We start from the raw sequence: 20,845 nt of genomic DNA on the forward strand, positions 1-20,845 counted from the left end.
CTCCTCTCAGTGTAATCTCCCCCCCCATCTTCAATCCTGCGCCCCGTTGGCCAGCCCACCCGACTGAGAAGTGGTACAAGGTTCTCTCTAACTACCAATGACATGGGATGGCAGTGGCCGCGTTGTGGGTGTTAGTGTGTTTGTTTTGGGTCCGGGATATTAATGTGTTTCTGGGTTGTGTGTGTGTGTGTGTGTGTGTGTGTGTGTGTGCGCGTGTGGCCTGGTCCACAGGGTTTGTTGGATGAGGGACGAATTACATCCACATTCTGGGTCATTCTGTGTCCTGTTCTATTGAAGGCCACAAAGACGTGGGTATAGCATTTTGTCGATTGAAACGGTTGGTTACCAGTGCCACAACCTTTCAGACGCTTGTTCTGATTATGGGGTCTCTAGCTTCGTTTGCAAGCTAGAGACCCCTTATTAGTGTTCAGATATTTACTTGTCAGCATCTTCCTAACATAGAAGTACATCCTTACCAAGGTGGAGACAAAACAAACCTTCTCAGAGGGGTCTGGGCTCGGCGAATAGACATATATACAGCTCCGGAAACAATGAAGAGACCACAGCACATTTCCCATTCCTTCCCAAAAAAGTTGAAAAGGAAGGTTTTGAGTGAGCAACAGAAGCGTTCAATTTGCAGTGGTCTCTTAATTTTAACCCTTCTGTTCCTCACTCAAAACTTTCCTTTTCGACTTTTTTGGGAAGGAAAGGGAAAAGTGCTGTGGTCTGTTCATTTTTTCCGGAGCTGTACATTGTTGATCTGTATTTTTCATCAAAGAAAGCTTTGAAAAATACAGGTTCTCCAGATGATCAAGTCATTGTCTAATTTTAGGGTCGGCTTTTTTTATGCCTTTCAAATAATACTTAGACATGATTTAAATCAAAAATATAGACATGATTTAAATCCTCATTAAATCATGTCTTTTTAATCTGTGTACGTGCACAAAACAATAATTTTAAATATTGGACAATAGGCTTTCATACTTTTAAAATTAACTGCGCAGCTCAAGCTGTCAGTCACTTCATTTCCAAACGCTGTAACAAATATCAACTGGCTTTGCATACTACAATGTTTTTGTCACTGAACATTGGCAAACCGCCGAATCAGCCCCATTTTTTGGCGGGGGGGGTCAATGTCATGAGGCCCCCTGCCAGTTGGGCCCGTGGGCTGCAACCCAGGTGTGTTACCAGGGTTGTGTTACCTGGGATTTTACCAGTGCCAGGGACCCTTGTACAAACCTCCCCTCGGCAGGACGGGAACAGGAGCCAGCATAAAGGTCCCAACGGGTGACAGGAGCAACTCACCTCGCCCAGTTGTCATCTTCAAGGGAACTGTCCTGCGTTAGTTCATCTTCTTTGACGTTTCACCAGCCAAATCTAACTGGCATTAGTGCAACAACAAGCCTATGGGAAGAGCTCGAAGAAGGCATTAAATGCATCCAGGCTTAATGCCTTCTCTCAGACTCACACTCGTTTGTCTCTCTCTCTCCTCTCTGGCGTAGTTGGGTACAATGCGGTTGAGACTGGTTGTGTGTGAGGAGTGGTTGGCTGTGCAGCCAAAGCAACGCTGAGAGAGCCATGCTGGCTGGCTTTGTGAAGAGCGAGTTTCATCCCCAGTCCAATCCCCTTTTTACACGGGGGGGTTCTGGTCAGTGGAGGAGAAGAGCCGTCGCTCTCTGGGGCTACTCGGGCCCCGAACTGGAGTGGAACAGGGCGTGTGTCATCACCGCCTTAACACTTCAGTAACCTTCTGACGGAAGGTTTTCTGAAGGTCAGGGGGATAGATGAAAGAGGAAGAATGTGTTGGCCTGTTTCTTTGTGTGTGTGTGTGAGACGTGGGCCCACCTATTCTGACCAAACGAAAGCGGTGAAACAAAGTCTTTCTTCAGGTCAGGAGTGAAGCGGAACTGGGCTGCTTGAGCGACGGACACTTGTGTCTGTGAAGTCCCTGTCTGTAGCCAGCGAGGAGTAACGAGGCCCGTCGGCGACAGAGAAGCCAGGTCAGATTAGGCAGCAGGGCATGAAATCACCACATGGCAAAGACGAGGAGCCAGACAATGGATCCCTGTGACTGATGAAGTGCAGACCGCGAGGAGACAGACATGGTCAGACCGCGAGGAGACAGACATGTTCAGACCGCGAGGAGACGGACAAGGTCAGACCAGGAGGAGACGGACATGGTCAGACCGCGAGGAGACAGACATGGTCAGACCGCGAGGAGACGGACAAGGTCAGACCAGGAGGAGACGGACAAGGTCAGACCGTGAGGAGACGGACAAGGTCAGACCAGGAGGAGACGGACATGGTCAGACCGCGAGGAGACGGACATGGTCAGACCGCGAGGAGACGGACAAGGTCAGACCAGGAGGAGACGGACATGGTCAGACCGCGAGGAGACGGACATGGTCAGGCCGCGAGGAGACGGACATGGTCAGACCGCGAGGAGACGGACAAGGTCAGACCAGGAGGAGACGGACATGGTCAGACCGCGAGGAGACGGACATGGTCAGACCAGGAGGAGACGGACAAGGTCAGACCAGGAGGAGACGGACATGGTCAGACCAGGAAGAGACAGACAAGGTCAGACCAGGAGGAGACGGACATGGTCAGACCGTGAGGAGACGGACATGGTCAGACTGCGAGGAGACGGACAAGGTCAGACCAGGAGGAGACGGACATGGTCAGACCGCGAGGAGACAGACATGGTCAGACCGCGAGGAGACGGACATGGTCAGACCAGGAGGAGACGGACAAGGTCAGACCAGGAGGAGACGGACATGGTCAGACCAGGAGGAGACGGACATGGTCAGACCGTGAGGAGACGGACATGGTCAGACCGCGAGGAGACGGACATGGTCAGACCAGGAGGAGACGGACATGGTCAGACCGCGAGGAGACAGACATGGTCAGACCGCGAGGAGACGGACATGGTCAGACCGCGAGGAGACGGACAAGGTCAGACCGCGAGGAGACGGACATGGTCAGGCCGCGAGGAGACGGACATGGTCAGACCGCGAGGAGACGGACATGGTCAGACCAGGAGGAGACGGACAAGGTCAGACCAGGAGGAGACGGACATGGTCAGACCAGGAAGAGACGCACAAGGTCAGACCAGGAGGAGACTGACAAGGTGTCAGTGGACCCGTCTGGTTCAAATCATTAGTTCAGTGTGAAATGAAACAGTCCTCACTGGAGCTCCGCCCATGTCATGACAACCCCAAGGCCCAAACAGGGATCTGCTGAATGACCTCTTTGTGGATGGACGACGTGAACATAAATTGTACCCGTGATCAGTCGCAAAACAAGCACATTCTCCGGATGGCCCAGAGCCGTGGCTTCCAGTGAATTGAGATTTCTCAGTATTCCTTGTGGTCTTTGGATTTTGGAAGGAAGACTTGCTCACCATTTTCGAGAAGACAGTGGCGGTCAGCGGTTCTGACGTGAAATCATACAGATCAAGCATGCGGCCAATTATGCAAGGCTTCACTTCTTGGTTACCCGAGATTACAAAGTGTAGTCTAACGACCTCGACTAAACCTTTCTTTGAAACATAAAATTCACTTTCAGTGTGTTTTTTGTTTGTTGAAGCTCATGAGATAATTTGTTGTTCAGACCTTAACCAGAGTACCGGGAGGCGGGCTCGTCTGGTCCTATAACAACCCTCTCCCATGACAATGCAGTGCTTTAGCCTGTTTCGTTTTACCCCCCAATCACGTCGGCTCCACGCAGCCTCCGGCATCCTCCCTGTTACCGCGGTAATCAATAACCAACAACGGCCCAGACCTTCGGGAGGATTCAGCGCGGAATGAAGACAATTATGGAGGGGAGGGAAAAAAAGAGGGGGAAAAGAACCGAAGAGAAAATTATCGTTTGAAGTGCTGCTCCCGGATCAACTGTGGTCAGCGCTGAGTCACCACGACCGCTGGCGGTCTTTGAACCATCCTGACTCTGACCATGTCAAAGGGGCGGTTCATGTTCACAAGAGCAGTGTTCTTGGGTTCATCCTGTCTTCAGTGATATTTTACTCTTTGGTCGGTTGAGTTCCAAGGCCCTGGTTTGACCCTTGTCCAGTAAATGACTTATTGTGAGTTGGTTCATATTCTCAAATTGACAACAACCTTTTTCTTATAGCCAAAAGCATTCCGTCCAAAACAGTTGCCATGTTGGGAATTACGTCGGGCGTGTTGAAATGTCTGACTCATTCATTTAGACACTCTTTCTAACACCTGACACAAGAACTGAACTGAATGACAAAGTAGGCCAGATATTTTCATGACTGTGATTCTTACCAGTGTAAAGCTGCACAAGCGCTTTGCTCCCCCCCCCCCCATCATTCACCCCCAAAAACTATCTGAATCAACTTTTCTAACAGGATTTGCCTGGATTAAAGAGAATCTGACGAGGGAGGAGAACAGCCTGTTTATATTATTTAGAGGATCTGAATTGCGAGCCAGATGTACCTCAACGATGCAAATTGAACTGATCGCTGCCTTCCTTCACTAGAGCTGTGAGGAAAACAATCAGATTGGATACGCGTAAGAATGATTTAAAGAACTACACACGCGGTAGAAGGTGCACCGATCTGGGTAAACGTTGGGGGCAAGGGAGGTGTGTGTGTATTTGTTTTTGAGGTGACCCACATCATGTTGCTTCATATCAATGATGGTTATACCTGACAACAGCTTACTTGGGTATCTCCTGAATCATTTTGTTATTTTTTAATATGTAGGTTCACATTTCTGTCAGATTTGGATGTTGACTTCGACAACCTGCTGGTCTGACCAGTCCTATAAATGCAGAAAGGAATTTCTAGGCAAAATCTAAATTCTCCCCAGCAGTTGCTTAACATGCTGCTACATCTGGAATATATCTTCTTTATGTGCATAAAATAACATGACACAAGACAGCTCTCAAATCACTATAACGACCAATGTTTCCTCAGAACTGGTTCCACCAATCAAACGGTTATCACTTATAGCAGATAGAGGTGTGTGGAACCATCAACCTTAACCTCCAGGTCTGGTAACCATTGACCTTAACCTCCAGGTCTGGTAACCATTGACCTTAACCTCCAGGTCTGGTAACCATTGACCTTAACCTCCAGGTCTAGTAACCATTGACCTTAACCTCCAGGTCTGGTAACCATCAACCTTAACCTCCAGGTCTAGTGACCATCAACCTTAACCTCCAGGTCTGGTAACCATTAACCTTAACCTCCAGGTCTGGTAACCATTGACCTTAACCTCCAGGTCTGGTAACCATTGACCTTAACCTCCAGGTCTGGTAACCATTGACCTTAACCTCCAGGTCTAGTGACCATCAACCTTAACCTCCAGGTCTAGTAACCATCAACCTTAACCTCCAGGTCTGGTAACCATTGACCTTAACCTCCAGGTCTGGTAACCATTGACCTTAACCTCCAGGTCTGGTAACCATCGACCTTAACCTCCAGGTCTAGTAACCATCAACCTTAACCTCCAGGTCTAGTAACCATCAACCTTAACCTCCAGGTCAGGTTACCATCAACCTTAACCTCCAGGTCTAGTAACCATCAACCTTAACCTCCAGGTCTAGTAACCATCAACCTTAACCTCCAGGTCTAGTAACCATTGACTTTAACCTCCAGGTCTAGTAACCATCAACCTTAACCTCCAGGTCTAGTAACCATCAACCTTACCCTCCAGGTCTGGTAACCATCAACCCCAACAGACATGCTTGTTTCAGAGAAAAACAGTATATTACAGTATATGTCACTGAAGTGAACGTGTACTTTATGTATTTTAAATGTCCATTTCACCGTGTCACTGGCTCCTTCGCTCGTTTAACTATGTGAGTCATCAGGGACGGTGAAAACAGCTGGCCTAGAACATCCAGTCCAACATGAAATGTCCCTGTCAAAGTTGCACCTCTTCTTTCAGGGCAGAAATCTAAACTTAATTTTCATGTAATGCGTTCTGTTAGAAGGCATATTTCACGTGGCATTAATATGCTTTGTCGGACAGAGAAGTGGTGAATGATAGTGGAGAGAGTTCATGCTGAAGGAGCAATGGGCCTTTTAGGCAGTGTCTAGGACACATGGTTTTTTAGAAAAATAGAACTAGCCATAGCTTGGTCCCGTTAAGTGAATCTGAACATTGCCCTCATCTCTTCTGGGTTTAGGTTTTGATACAGTTACGGGAACACGCATGGCCATTTGGCACCAGCCCAGGGAAAAGGTCACAGGGCAGGTGGGTCCTTTGTATGACCTTGCCGCTCGTGTGTCTGTTTGTGCACACATGGGTCTGCACAACAGCGGGGGGTCGGCCTGTGTCTTCAGAGCCGGGGCCTGGGCCGTTCGGAGGCCTGCAGAGCTGTGAGAGGAGCCATACCTGATGCAGGAACAGACTAATGTCTCCCCCCCTCCCTCCCTCCCTCCCGTCTGTCTCTATCCTCACGCTCTCTGTTTATTTTCAACTCCCTCTCCATCCCTCTCTTCCTTGCTCTCCGTCGCTCTCTCGCCGTCCCGTCCTTTCCCACTCGTCCGACGTCATCCCTCGCGCCCCCCCTCCATCGCGTAAGTGCCTGCCATCGCCAACACCCCGTTCCGTCTTAAGACGTGTGTGATTTCCCCTCCGCCCTCAGAGAGGGTTTCCATTATTCAGAACAGTCCCCAGACATACCCCACGGGACTGCCGTTTGCAAGCAGGGCAGATGCACCCATGCCCCCCGCCCCCACGCCCCCCCCCCCCCCCGCCCCGCCCCGCCAAGCACCCCGCCATGTGGCACTGACTATTTTGGGCACATTTGGCCTAAATCTTTAATGGACAAGCTATCATTTTCCAGGGGGAAACAGGATGGAGCGGACAAATGGAAATGTAGGGAAATAGTCAGTGGTTACAGAGAGAGAGAGAGAGAGATTCCGTATCTCTTTGACTCGGGGTTTGGTTGAACAGCAGATCGTGTGTCTGGTTGTCGTCTAGACGTCTCTACGTGTGTCTGTGAGCAAACGGCCCGACCTTTCCCCTGAGATCACTATCATTAATGCTGCGTGGGCGTGTGAGCGAGCGCGCGCGCGTGTGTGTGTACACATAAAGGCCCGGCGTATTCTGTTGTAGATTTCTTCTTTGAACAGAGTAACAGCTGTTGGTTGTGTGTGTAGATGCGGGGGCGTTGGTTTAGCCTGGTCTGCTGTAATGACCAGCTCCCAAGGCCTTTCTGATCATTGTGGGGTTCAGATGCCCAGCCCTTAACCAACCAGGAATCCAAGGAAAGGTTGTGGTGGGGGGGGGGGGGGGGGGGGGGGGGGGGTGCTTGGGGGTGTTTTGTGAGCTGTGGGGGGGACTAAGGGAGCTGACATAGCCCAGTTTAGAAAGTGGTCTTCCTGGATATCAGCTGCCCAATTGGATGAAATGCACAGGAATACAACTAAGACAGGCCCCCCCCCCCCAAGTGTCCGCTGTCCTCCCTCCCCAGTACCTTAATTCCCTCTAGTCTCATCCCCCCTCCTCTGTTTCCCTCCGCCTCCATGTCGCCTGCCCCCCCCCCCCCCCCCCCCCGCTAAATCAAACCAAGTACTGATGTCGTTTTTACATTACAACTGTTACATTTAGATGGACGAGATGCCAGATTTCTGTCCGAGATGCATTTTCTATAGAGCAGATGTGTGAAAATCACCTTCCCAGGCGGGACACTCTTCCAACCGGTGCTACTGAGGTCTAAAAACGTTGTCTCGCTCCATTCATATCGGAACGGGAGTTTCTTGTGGACGGAGTGAATTGTAAATTGTATTTACATATTATGTTAATGTTATTTAAATGAAACTGTTTTCATGACAATGGAATATAGTCTAAATAGCCTCTGAGTTCTGACCTTTACATAAGTGCCTTCCTGTCCTTTTGCTCTCCTTGTTCTTTTTTCCTCCCTCACCTCTGTCTTGTTTTCTCACCCTCCATAGTAGATGAACCGGGTACCTTGTGCCGCCGTCAGTGAAGGCTGTCCTGGGGACGACTGCTTAAGTCTCACATCTCGGCTCTCTCGGAGCCAGTGGGGGCCTGTGGAGTTAACGAAAAAAATATGATCTGTGGCCCAAATCACACGCTGAAGGGAACGAGCGTGAGGGAGGGAAAAATAAAACTAGAAAGAGAGAGAGCAGGGAGGTGGACAGGACGGGTGTACTTTCCTTCTATCTGTGTGGTATCTATTTTGAACGAGGGCAGAAAAGGCCAGGCAAGGTCAGTAATTCTTTGATAAGGACTGTCTTTCATTCGCCCCGGTCTTCATTCGTTATAACACTTCATTAGGCCATTTATGGACGCCGGTAAGACGAGTGCCAGGGTTCCTCGGGAGAACCTCCACTCACATTAGTGCTGGTGATTTACTGCAGGTAATGGTGGGGAAAGGACAGCGAGCTCCACGGTGAGGCGAATTGTAACGGGGCCGTTGTCACACTGCTCCCCTCTCTCACTAGCCATCGTCATCTACTTAATTGTCTCTGGTTTATGACAAGCCTTGGAGGGTAAACAACAGATACTCCTACCAGCCCCTCAACGTCGAAACAGACCCAGGCAATTTTCCAATAAGCATACTCATAGACAGACACACACACACACACACAAAATAATACCCACTTAACCTTCCAGTCATCTGTGCAACCAAACGACCCCTGCAGCCTTTAATGTGCTAATGATGTTTCAGTGTTCCGCTGGAGAGATGCTGGGAGGGCTAACATCTGCTAGCTAGCGCTACTACAATCACAACCGCGCACACGCTCACACACACACACACACACGCAGAGACCTCTCAGTTGAAGTTGATCTCCGTAGGCCAAGCTGTCCTGCGTTAAACCAGACCAGAGGGTTCCAGTCCTCCCACTCTTATGGAGTACACTTTTGATGTGACTTAAAGAAAATAAAGAGTTATGGGCGCAAACATAATAAAAGGGAGAACATAGGCTCATATATATTTAAGAGTTATAGGCGGATATATATTGGCTTTCTCTCCAGTTTTAAATCCTCTCACGCGGTCGGTTGAGGTTTCATTTGATTTGAAGTGGAAAGAAAATTGTAGTTGTATATTTGTAGACACTTATTAACTGGGTGGTTCAAACCCTGAATGCTGATTGGTTGGAAGACGTGGTATGGGTAATATGAGAATGTACTTAATACCTATATACATTACATTATAGTCATGTCGGTCTGGGTCAGTGCCCTGGGATAGTCAGTGAACACATGGAGCTGGGACAGCCGTTTAGCATCCCATCCAGAAGACAGCACCCTACACAGGCAGTGCCTCGGGAAGTTGGGATTTAGACTAGTGGGAAGAGTCGCCCCCTCACTGAGCCTCCAGCGCCACTTCCAGCAGCATGTGGCCTCCCCTCCAGGACCGGCCCGACTTGTCTTTCAGAATCAGGCCTCCGGTGGGCTCTCGGGTGCTCCTCGGCCTTCTGGAGCTCCACTGATGCTGGGTTACCAAGTAATTGAGGCCGTTTTTTTTTTCTTTTTCGTGTGTGCAGAGGGGAGGATTTCACTGGATTCCAACAGATCACCTCAGTTGCCTGCAGACGCAGTGGGATGACACAACGTTGCCATCACCATGGTAACCCAGCCGTGATCACACACAGTGGGATCAAGTGTCTGATTTAAACCAGATTAGGAGTATGGCACCTACCTCACGTCACCTCCTCTCCTCATCCTTCCTTTTCTTCCCCTTCTCCTCACTCTCTCCCACCTCCCTCCCTCACTCTCCACCTCCCCTCACTCTCTTCCCACCTCCTCCTTCCCTCTCTTTCCCTCCTCCCCCTCTCCCCACTCCCTCCACCCTCTCTTACCACCTCCCCCTCCCCTCTCTCTCACTACCTCCTCCTTCCCTCTCTTCCCCTCCTTCCTTCGCTCCCCACCTCCTCCTTCCCCTCTTTTTCCCTCCTCCCCCTCTCTCGACCTTCATCTCCCTCTCTCCTGACCCTCTCTCCCCACCACCTCCTCCTCCCTCTCTCCCTACCTCTTCCTTCCCTCTCTTCCCCTCCTCCCTCTTACCCCACCTCCTCCTCCTCTCTCTCTCCCCAGCTCCTCCCTCTGTTCGTCCACAGATGTGGTGGATGACGTGGTGGTCTTATGTAACCACTAGGGACAATAACAACACACTCCACTAGAAAGGTCAGTGAGGTTTTCCTTCCTCCGGGGGGGGGGGGGGGGCTCTTATTCCAAGCTCCAAGCTCTTATTCCCAGGGAACAGCAGCCTGCCCCCCCCCCCCCCGTCCCCCCCCCCGTCCCGTCCTCTCCTGACCTTTCTAACGGGACAGTGTCTTGTTTGTATTTGAATGCGTTGCTGGGGATGCACTGTAGTACACATCGCTGGGCGGTGGTTGGTTTATCCAGGGGCGGGGGGGTGGTCCGGTGACAGGCGGGGATGGTGTTCTGTTGGGTTCATTCCTTTAATGACTTCAGCTGCGACTGCGACTGACCCGGGGAGAAGAGGGAGGGAGCTGGTGAAAGGGGGATGGAGGGATGGAGATAGAGAGAGAGAGAGAGAGGGAGGGGATGGGAAGGAGGCTGGATGGATGGATGAATGGACAGAGGGAGGGAATGAGAGGGATGACAATAAATGAGGTGTTCTAAATGTACGGGCGTGGTTCCGGCCCGGGTGGTCCGTGGTACATACACCTGGGATGGATTTGGGCTGGTCTAAGGTGAGCGCCGGCGGGTTGAAGGGGTCATCACCGAATTCCAATCAGACCAAGGAAGACTGACAAACAGCAAACGAAAGCGACGACGCCGTGCCAAGGTAGTCTCCCTCCGTACGACTCGGTTAGAGTTGTGATCACGTGACACCAACCAGGTCAGCAGAACTGCCGCTTGGACTACAGAGAATCAGCGGGTAGCTTCGATGTTGCTGTCCGAGATCAACGCGTTTTCATCGCCGCCTGATGTCAAATTATTTCCTGATATCTAATTATTTCCTGATATCTAATAATTTTTCGAGTGGGGTGAAGTAGGTAGAGAGGAAAATAATATCTGGCATTATCAGGCTCTGAGTCAAAGGGTCAATGAGAGCCAGTCTGGAAAAAGAAAAGAAAATGATGTTTCAGGGGCCCTGCACAGATAAGCAGTACAAGCTGTGCTCAGTTTCATTTTAGAGAACAAAGGGGTCAGGTGGTTTATCATTTTTGAGTCCTGCCCCCTCCGCTTCCCTGTGTTCCCAGCCCCCCTCGCACCATTCCATCCCAAGCCAGAGATATGGCCTGCTTAACATGACTATTCTCTGTTTGAGTGTGTGTAGTCTGTGTGAATGGGTGTGCGAATTCTGTGTGTGTGCGTGTGTCTGTGTGTTCGCGTGTGTGTGTTGTGCGTGTGGGTCTATTTAAAATGAGCTGGCGGAACATTGGAGGGGATGTTTCAGGATTAGGTTCTATTTACTTTCTCTGTGTCTATTCATCCCCAAAGCATACTCCTCTCCTAGACTTCAAAGGTAATCAGTTCAGCATTGTAGAATTTCAGGCAACTTACAGTGTTCCAACAGATGGATATTAACATGAAATTCTGGCAAATAAAAAATCAGCAACTGTTTGGTGCCATTTAGAATGGTGTTCCTGTGAGCCACGCACAGAATAGATCAATAACATGTTTTAAACCAATGGCAGTTAGCTGCTTTGGATAGCTTTTTCGGTCAATTTGATTAGCATCGATTGCCTGTGGTCATTAGCCAGTGGTTGGCTGGATATTGGAGATTAATGATTGGAGGTTGGGGATATATATACCTAATAAGCTTTTAGAAATTACTGTCCGCTCCTTACAATTGATGGTGGCGATTCCTATTACAGACGCCGCCTCAGCAGCTCCTCCGGTGGCCTGGCTGTCCCATGAGTCGTCTGTCGGTTGTAACACAGTAACTGAATTTAACGTTGGGCTAACTTCTGAGAGAAACTGTTACACGGCCTTGTGGGCAGACCCGATTAACGTTGGAAACGGACTCACACCTGAATCACAGGTGCGCGGGAAACGTTTTAAAACTTCAAAGAAAAAGCATCCGGCACACTTGCTCGCATTGCTTAAAAGTTTCTATTTTTACTTGGCGAGATTCAATTAAAAGTGAAGCGGGGAGAAAGGCTGAGGTACTGTGGCAGGGCATCAAATAATGGAGCGGGGAAAAAAAGTTGTAACTGTGATTAAATGATGAAACGGACAAGGCCTCTTTTTAATGTGGAATCTGTCTGAGAATGTAGTTGTCAAGAAGGTATCAGGGACAATTTAATATTACTCTCTCTCTCACCGACTCACTCTCTCTCTGTCCAATTTTTTAACTCTCTCCCTTTCTTTAATTCTCTCTCGCTTTCCTTCCCTCTTCTGTCCTTTAATATCCTCTCCTTTCTGGACGCCCCCCGGTCCAGTCTGTGGTCCGAGGCCGATGGGCAAAGCAGACTCTTCCTCAACGGCGCATCGTATTGACTCCTGGTCCGTCTTTGCACTCTTGGTGTGCAAGGCCGAGGCCAGAACAGCGGCTGGCTACTGGGTGGTTGGAGTATTTTTTTTCTAGTCTGACGAAACACATAGGATGAGGACAGAGTCAGCTGTTGGACAAAACTGCTGTCAGATGCTTGCAACTCAAATGTTTTGTTTTTGATAAAGAGCTGGGACGGAGGGTGGATTGAGTCTGTGCCAAGATCTGTGTGTGTGTGTGTGTGTGTCTTCATCAGACACACACACACATACACACTTACCATTACATCACAGGTAAATGATAGCTGAATGAGTTTTCTGTCATGTATATGCCTCATTTCAAAAATGTTACGGTTAATTATCGGTTGGCGCATAGCCTTTGCTGTCCAATCACAGGTTCCTGATCTAAATGAGGATCCTGACGTGCACTGGGTCATTGAAACCACCCATTTGGGCGGTATACAGATATTGGTGTGGTCCAGGAGTGTCCGGGATGATGGTTGGAGGAATGATCGGACTTTCAAAGCATTCCATTGGCTACACATGTAAGTGCTGCTGGACAGTAATCATTCAGGCAGGTTGCCTTTTGCGTTCTCTTGGCCACAGAGAGAGACTGGTGGTGGTCTCCCCATGCTCTGGGTCAGCTCCCTGTTCTCCCTATTCTCTATCTTGACTTGCCGATACTGTAAGGCATGGTATTTTGGAATAGCAGATACTGTAAGGCTTGGTATTTTGGAATAGCAGATACTGTAAGGCATGGTATTTTGGAATAGCAGATACTGTAAAGCATGGTATTTTGGAATAGCAGATACTGTAAGGCATGATATTTTGGAATAGCAGATAGTGTAAGGCATGGTATTCCTGAAAAGCAGATATTGTAAGGCTTGGTATTTTGGAAAAGCAGATACTGTAAGGCATGGTATTCCTGAATAGCAGATATTGTAAGGCCTGGTATTTCGGAATAGCAGATAATGTAAGGCACGGTATTCCGGAATAGCAGAAACTGTAAGGCTTGGTATTTTGGAATAGAAGATACTGTAAGGCATGGTATTTTAGAATAGCAGATACTGTAAGGCATGCTGTTCCGGAATAGCAGATACTGTGAGGCATGGTATTCAGGAATAGCAGATACTGTAAGGCATGGTTCAGTCTTACCTTCCCTTCTTCTTCATCCTTCATGGTGTTAACTCTGGCTTTGAACACGTTCAGGGAGAGACCCTCCTGCTACGTCACGTCCCTTTTTGCATTTCCTTCCAATTGGAAGAGCCAAAGAACAGGAACGCTTTTTACTTAGTGCCTGTGCCATAGACCTGAGTCGACAAGATGCATTCGTGTCATTGTAGGTGATGTTTGTAACTCCAACCACTGTGTCCTGTTCCTTATAAGCAGCGGCTTTGTCCTTCAACGCTGTGTGATGTTACCCGTAATAGAAGGTCCTAGTTGGGCTCTGTATATTGCCCGTGGGGATGACCTCATCAGAGCACCCATTGATGAAGCTGGTGAATGTTACAGTAAACTCCTTAGGTCTGCAAATTCTTTAAATTAGCGTCTGCTTAATCCAGTCACAAACATACTGAGCACATCGCCGGTACTTCCTGTTTGAGTTTTTGCTTGTTGTCGGAAAACATGACAATGGTGTTTTATTTTTTCGATTGGCTGACTTTCAAGTCGTCATAGGAAGTCATGAGCACGCTACACAGACACTACAGACACTTCGGACACTACAGACATTACAGACTATACAGTCGATTCAGTGGAACATGCCATTCGTAAAGTGACAGTTGGAAGTGCTTGGCTAGTTTCAGTAATTCTTTTCCTTAGTGACTTTTGAATGGTCCAATTTGTGGGGACCTTCTTTATCCCTTATGGTAATCCTCCCAGCACACACACACACACACACACACACAAACGCAGCCACAATTCAACAGTTAATGAACTGATCACCACGGAAATGAAATACCCTCCCTGTTCGCTCTTGGCCAGATATCTCTCCTAATTATTCCAGTTGTATAATTTAGTTTTTTTTTTTTGAAGTGCCATACATTTTTCACAGACGCGGATAGTGTCTCATCCCTCCTTATGGCTGAAAATAATGTGTCGTTTTAAGATCCCCCTCCTGTTCTCCTGTAATTAAATGCACCGGGGTCCCTCAGTTATCCGTTTGATTGGCAGGCTAGGAGTGAGGGGCGGCGGCTAGAGGAATGTTCACCACAGACTAGATGGTGTTCCAACTGAGGTTGGAATTGATGGCTTTGATTTGGTGACGTGCTGGGTTGATTTTGCTGCACTTCTTCAGTTGCCGTTTGTTTAATTAGGACCTCTTGTAGCCCACCGAGGACCAGGCTTCCAGGAGTCATTTAAACGAAAAGTTAATTAAGCCGTAACTTAACGGTTAACTAATTGTTTAATACAGATGAATGAATGCAATTAAAGCGTTTAAATTCACAATTTCAAATGTACTGTACTAACTGTAAATGCTACGCTCTGTAGCATGGCGTTTGGCACTGTTAAACCTAATGTTTGGAGTTTCTTCACTAAGAATCTGCGTCCCATTCTGGTTTATGTCCACATTCATTTTAATTGGTATTCATATGCAAATGTTTTCGTTTACATTTTCAGTTCTATTTCATATTGACATTTTTTCTATGGCTTTGTGGGTAGGGATCAGGTCCACTGCAAAGTGGATTGAAATGAAATCCAACTTGGACAGAAGTCATCGAAAAACGACAGAGAAAAGAATGAAAGAACCGTACACCGAAACACATCAGAACGTTTGTCCCTTGAGGCCGTTGGAGGCATCTTACTCCACCCCTCTTTCACTAGGCTCTTAGCCGACACGTTTTGAGAAAACAAGATATCACCCTAATTGAGAGTGTTTGAAGTCGAAGAGCACAGTAAATTGTCTGCTTCCCTATGCATCTCAATGTGCCACTGGCCCATTGAACAGTTGACGGTCTTCATGTCCCGTTTATTAGGCCTGCAGATCTGGTCTTCCGAGCTGTCGCTGTCTGCACAGTGTCATCTTCAACCGCCCAACACTCTCGTTTCCTCTTGTCCTGCCCTCACCATCGATTTTATACCCGCGTCGTGCATGACGACAAGCTCTTTCTCTTTTTTTCTCTGTTTGATCTCTCTCTCTCTCTCTCTCTCTGTTCTTCACTTTCTCTCCATCTCACACTTTGGATTGTCGCTATTTCACCCGGTCGTCGTCCCCCGCCATATTCCCCTCTCTATTTCTCTGACTCCCTCTCTTTCTTTTTCTTGTTTTTTTCGCACTCTGTCATTCTTTCACTCTCTTTGTCAGTTTTTCATTTGTACTCCCAGGACCTGAATGACTCATAGAGAGTGGTGTAGTTTGACTGTGTCTGAAAGAGAGACAACAAGGTCACAGAATAGAGATTGGTTGCCTGGGGGGGGATTGGTTGGTAACAGCGAATGTGTGACACAAACATATAGTCCTGCCATCCACCATGGGATAAATCACACTTCCGTAGTGTTTTCTTCACCTTCTCCACCATCATGTGTACCCTGGGGAGAACTTGGAGGAAGAGTCACATAAATCGGCCAGTCCAGTGGTTCCGAACCCTTTTTCCAAGGAGGCCCCTAGTTTACATAAATTTTGCAAATCCCAAAAACCCAGAAAAATGGAAAAGCTTCACTCTCCTTCTCCACTGAAGTCCAAAACATGTCATTGTCTAAATCCCTCAGTCATTTCCTGCTTTCTGATATTCATTTCACCTTTTTCTTCAAATGAGAAAACACTTAATAACACTTAAGGAAATTATTGTGCCTTTCATTGTATCCAAATAGTTTTTTTGTGTGTTTTAAAGATCTGAAAAGTTTTCGAAGTTTTTAAATCTGAATCATTTTTAAAGCTTTTGTAAATTTCTAAACTGAAGGGGGGTATAGTAAAAGCACTGTGGGGGTGGGGGGGTGGGTTTGAATGGCAACTGGCTTCCACAAGCTGGGAGCAAATTAGGAAATCTCTTTAAACTTTGCATTGTGAGTAAGGGCCTGTTTAAATAATAATATAAAAAATTAAAAATGTATTACTTGTTAAACCCCGTTTGAAACCGGTAAAAGAGAATATTTAAAAAAAGGGAAGCTCTGTGTTCTGTTTTGGGGGCGTGCCCCCTAGTTTGGGAATCCCTTATCTCTGCTCCTCTCTGGTTAGAGACGTGCTGAATCTGGATGTGTTGGGGCTTATGAGTCCGTTCTGACGCCTCAGCAAAAAGATTTGAGAATGATTGTTTGCTTGTCGTAATTGTGTAGGACATTTATGTTTGTGATTTGTCATTCATTTTATTTGTTTTTCATTTCACTTAATCGCTTGTTCGCTGTTACACATTTAAAATTCTTTGTAAATGTGAATGTGTCAGTCAACACACCTGGTAAAATAACAGAGAAAAAAAGAATGAATGCATATCCAGCCGGCTTAAGATCCATTATCTGCATTTGAGGGGCCTGAAAACACAGTGGTGAAATCAAGCTAATGTGTATTGTTCTACCACTGACCGAGTAAACCTCTCATCTTTAATTAGTGATTGTGACCAGTGCGATTCCTGCTCATGTGATTAAACACATTTCAGATAAGTATGAGCAAATTAAACATTATGGCTGGCAAATGCGATGGGTACTTCAAACTTTTCCATGGGGGTTAGAGTGACAATAATAGCCCTTAATTTTGTCTCAGATAAACTGCAGTTTCAGGACAATAGAGAACTGTGCCTGGTAAGTTCATTTGACTGTAGGCTAAAAGCAATACCATTGTTTTGGATCAAATTACAGTGGCTATTTAGACAAGGTTTGTTCTAAAGAAAATATCTGAATAAATGTACCTAAATATAAACAATGAAATGAACCTTTCAAAACCGTTCGAGGTAACATTATATGGCAGTAAAATATCCCACATCTGCTTGTCACTTGTTTTGGGCTCTGCGGGGGAAGGGTTGTTTACTCGTAAAACACGATCCTGGGTCGTCGGCTGCATTTTCCGAGGCGCCAGCCTTGTGTCTCCGGAATTCACAATCTCCTTCCCTACTTGACCTCGTCGGGATTACGTATAATGAAAATATTATATACGGCCTCGCTGCTGTGTCCACACACGCTCCGTCGGTCTCAGCAGAATATTTACATATTTGTTAAGCTCTCCTTTTATCTTTTCATAGGTATGTGTGTGTGTGTGTGTGTGTGCTTTATTGTTGTTGAATGCTTGTTCTGTGGAAAAAGAAATAGACGAGCAGGCAGTAAAATAGATGGCCAAGTTCACCAGTCTGACCGAGGCGGGAGCCCGGGGGGACCCGGAGACAAATTGCCTGGGAGGAGGTCCGGTCTGGTTTTAACGAGCACAGGGGACCGGGCGGCTCGTGTCATAAACGTTGCCAGCGACCCGCCCGGCACTCACCCCGCTGACCCCTGGACGAACGCCCCGACCGAGGCCTGCACGCCGTGGGGGCTCAGGGCGTCCCGGGGGGGGGGGGAGGGGCGGGGGCTGCTCTCTGTCACCGTTGATAAGCGGTGATTGGATTGTAGGGCCTTAGCCAGGCCGGGGGCTGAGCAGGACGTTGCGTGAGAGGGCAGGACGTTCGTCAGCGCTGCGCCCGTAATTGTGGCCGGCAGGACCAGACGGGAGAGCCCTACGAGGCGTCTCTGCCTCCCACACTTCGTCGGGGGCCGACTCCTCATGTCTCTTTTAAGGAACCCCCTCCATACCCCCCTACAGTTCAGTTTTGGGGAGGATCGATAACATGATGGGGGGAGGGGGCTTGAACTTAAACAAGGTATCATGAAACAAGTGTATTGTCAGCATGTTTTGAAGTGAACTGTTAAAAACGATGTCCGTTCAAGTTGCTGCCTTTCTGCTGGCGCTTGAGAAGACAATTAATTGTGCATGAGCACAGTTCCCACCTGAAGTCTCAGCTCCGCCTACCCAACGTTGTGATTGGTTTTGCGAGAGCTGTTTCGCCTGAAGCGAACCCTCACTGGAACAACCACAGTACTCGAGTTGTGTTGTTTCTTTAAAGAGCCATGCCCGCCGACGGCGATGTATCTCTATAGCAACGTCATGCTCACTGAGCCTGTACATTCTGTAGTCAAGGTGTTCTACGCCTGTGTAGCATTCCAGTTGTCTTGATTAGCTGTTCCTTTCCTGTGCATCTCTGGGTTATTCTAGGTTTCTCGTGATTATTTAGCTCATTTGGTTCTTTCTTTGTTGCTCTCCTTGGGCTCTGTGGGGTTTCTGTGAACAAAGACCAGCTGGTTAATAAGGCTTCTCTGCTGTGGTTTGTTCGATAGAGCAGGGCTCTATTATGGTATACCTTTAGGTGGGTTTGAAATCATCTATTTTCTGGATGTTGATAATTAGCGAGTAAAATACTAATTCTGCTCTGCGTGTATTTTTAGGGGTTTTGAGGATACTTCTGAAGGCTTCTTCTACATGCTGTCTCACCTGGGTGTTTGTCCAATTTGGGTTCTTTTTGATGGCATGGAAAAGCCTTCTTGCCCTTTCTCCCGGATCGTCGATAATGTTCGCTGTGGTGTTCACGTTTAGGGCTGAGGTAAGTGTAACTCCACGTGTGCCCCAGGACAAAGCTGCCTACGTGTTCTCTTTTTCCATTCGTGGTTCTGGCACCTTGGTCTTCTTTGGAGCCCAGAGATTCATTGAGATTCTGAGCCACTGTTAGGGCCCAAGTCGGGCAGAATTTATGCTGAAGATCTCAGTGCTACTGTGGTCACTTGGTGGGTATAGAAACTCCAGATCATCTGTAGACTTCTGATTTCCCGGTAGGGCGACGCTGGGTGCTGCAGACCTTCCCGGTGCCCCTTGCCAATTCATCGAAATAACTATTGAAAGGAGTGCCTCTCAGGCTGCATCACTTGCTCTATCGTGTCTCTGTCTGTCTTTCAGTTCCGATTCCCAGTCTCTCCTCTTCTCCCTCTCTCTGCCCCCCACCCGCTTCCCCCTTTCTCAGTAGTCCTCCCCCGGCCTCCCCGACCTTCTTGCGGTCTTCGGTTAGGTGCTTGCGACAGGTTATGACGGTGTCTGTGGCGCCCGTTGTCCTGTGTGAGGGCCGGGTTCTGTGGCGAGGGGGCAGGAGTGCGGGGTCTGGTCTGCACGGTCCTGCGAACCCCACCGGCGTCTGCCCAACGCGTCTGGTGACCAGGTGTGTTCGTCCGTCACGGAAAAACTTTCGTGCCTGTGGAAACGTATCTCCGTCCGCGGCTCGTTTTGCATTTTGCAAAGCTAAAGTTAGTTTCTCCTCTCTTTGTGTTTGATGGTCGATACATGCTGATTAGATGTCAACTGGTCTGTGAGGTATTTAGTCAAGTGGATCTATTTTCAGACACACACACACACACACGGATACACACACACACACACATCCACACACAGACCAGGCACTTTAGGGAGAGATCCACACAGATAAGCATTCTCTCTTATCTCACCGTGATAAAATCTGAAGTCATTCATTAGAAGTCCGTTACTCTCCTCCCCTGCTCTCTCTCTCCCACTCTCTCTGCGCCTCACTTTCTCTCTCTTTTTTCCTCTCTATCTTTTTATTTCCCTTTGTCTCTGTATCTCCCTTTATCTGCATCACGTGCCACACAGAGGTACTGTAATGGGAGAAGGGATGAGAAATAGGACTGTGTGTTTGAACAGTGTCTTCATCTTCTAATGGGAAGCTTGGCCTCTGACTCCGGCAGCTGGGGAGAAAGAAATAGAGAGGCAGAGAGGCAGAGAGGCCAGAGATATCGATTGAGGAGGAGGCACCGGGAATGATCTCAGAGTCGGATAGTGCTGGGTTTGTAGATGGGATCAGAAGGACACAGCATCCTCTGCGCTGTGCCCCACAACAGGAAGTCACAGGATTTCAGGGAAAAGGAAAGAGAGAGCCTAGCTTCCACTTTTCTCAACATTACTCACGTTTAATGTGTTGGTTGAACTGTGCAGCAAAGATCCTCCCCAGACTTTTTTTTTTTTTTTCACCACGACCATGAATGTGTAACACGTCGCTGAGGGGTTTCTTTGAGCTGCTATGTTAGGTAAGACTGAAAGATGGAGCGAGGCGGACAGAGTGAAAGACATAGGCAGAACCCTTAAATAGCCACGGATCTGGAGGAGAGATAGAGGGGAGAAAGAAAGAGAGGGGAGAGAGGGAGTGCCAGAGTAGAGAGACTGAGAAAGGAGAGAATGGAGAGAAGTCAGAAAGATATTGAGACAGAGATAGGATGATGATACACACAGTGACATACAAAACCATGAGGAGGGGGCACAGAGAGAGAAAGGGAGGAGACAGAATAGTAGAGACTGGGAGGAGGCAGAATAGTAGAGACTAGGAGGAGACAGAATAGTAGAGACTGGGAGGAGACAGAATAGTAGAGACTAGGAGGAGACAGAATAGTAGAGACTGGGAGGAGACAGAATAGTAGAGACT

General features: G+C 48.0%; 1 protein-coding gene across 10 annotated transcripts in view; it reads left to right on the top strand.

Annotated features, from left to right (window-relative positions):
- The window catches only part of sorcs2 (sortilin-related VPS10 domain containing receptor 2), a 218,281-nt gene that overhangs the window by 153,674 nt on the left and 43,762 nt on the right, over positions 1-20,845 (top strand). Inside the window, exon 1 of one of the 10 annotated variants that reach the window (XM_034290626.1) lies at positions 10,663-10,758. The exons of 8 other annotated variants lie outside the window; for them this stretch is intronic. The gene's annotated coding sequence lies outside the window, so the exon portion shown is untranslated. Of the gene's footprint in view, positions 1-10,662; positions 10,759-12,936; positions 12,956-20,845 lie in introns of those variants that run through there. One more of the 10 variants, XM_034290627.1, reaches the window with a different exon arrangement.

The sequence above is a fragment of the Esox lucius genome, chromosome 24 (genome assembly GCF_011004845.1).
Source record: "Esox lucius isolate fEsoLuc1 chromosome 24, fEsoLuc1.pri, whole genome shotgun sequence".
Lineage (NCBI taxonomy): Eukaryota > Metazoa > Chordata > Actinopteri > Esociformes > Esocidae > Esox > Esox lucius.